This window comes from Chaetura pelagica, unplaced genomic scaffold (assembly GCF_000747805.2).
Source record: "Chaetura pelagica isolate M959 unplaced genomic scaffold, ChaPel_1.0 scaffold356, whole genome shotgun sequence".
NCBI classification, from domain to species: domain Eukaryota; kingdom Metazoa; phylum Chordata; class Aves; order Apodiformes; family Apodidae; genus Chaetura; species Chaetura pelagica.
Window position 1 is genome coordinate 9,358,506 of NW_009953964.1, and position 757 is coordinate 9,359,262.

Genomic DNA, 757 nt, shown 5'->3' on the forward strand with positions numbered 1-757 from the left:
CTTTACCTCTCCATTTTCTTTCAAGCTGAATCTCCCAGCTCTTGATCTGAATAACATTGTTGCAGTGGGGATGCTTTTGCTGAATGTTTATAATGTATTGTGGATGCGTAGGGCAAGATGTTGTTCTACTCACTGCCATTCCCCCACATGCAATGTTGCTGCCACTGCTGCTGCCTGTACCATCACCCGTACTGCTACAAAAAAAGCTGCCTCTACAAGTGCTGCTACAAAAACAATGGCTGCTACAAAAACAACTGCTTCTACAAAGATAAAGTCCAATCCCTTGTGAATCAGGCTAGTACACCCTGTGACCAGGAGCAAGGCAAAGTCAAAACGCTCCTCCATCTGACTCAGGTCCGACAACAATGCTCTCGATCCCTTCCCCCTCACACCCAGGTAGGGAAGGAGAGAGAGAAAAAGAGAGAGACTTGGCTGGATTGAAAACTAAACTACACAGCTTTAATTAAAACACTAATGAATTATATAAAATAATATATACAATTATATACAGATATATTCAGGTATGGGCTAAAGCCTCTCCCCTCCCCCCACCCCCAGCAACTCCCACAGCACTTCCCTGAGCTGGGAACAGTTCTGAGGAATCCCGGAGCTGCTGCTGGAAAAGAGCAGAGAGTTATGGGGGTCAGGAGATCTCGATCCTAAGGGTCGACAGTGATGGATGAACAGAGTCCTCCCTGGACGCCGGCCATGGACGGAAGAGAAGGGGAGAAAAAGAAGGAAGGAAGTTGTCTTCTCT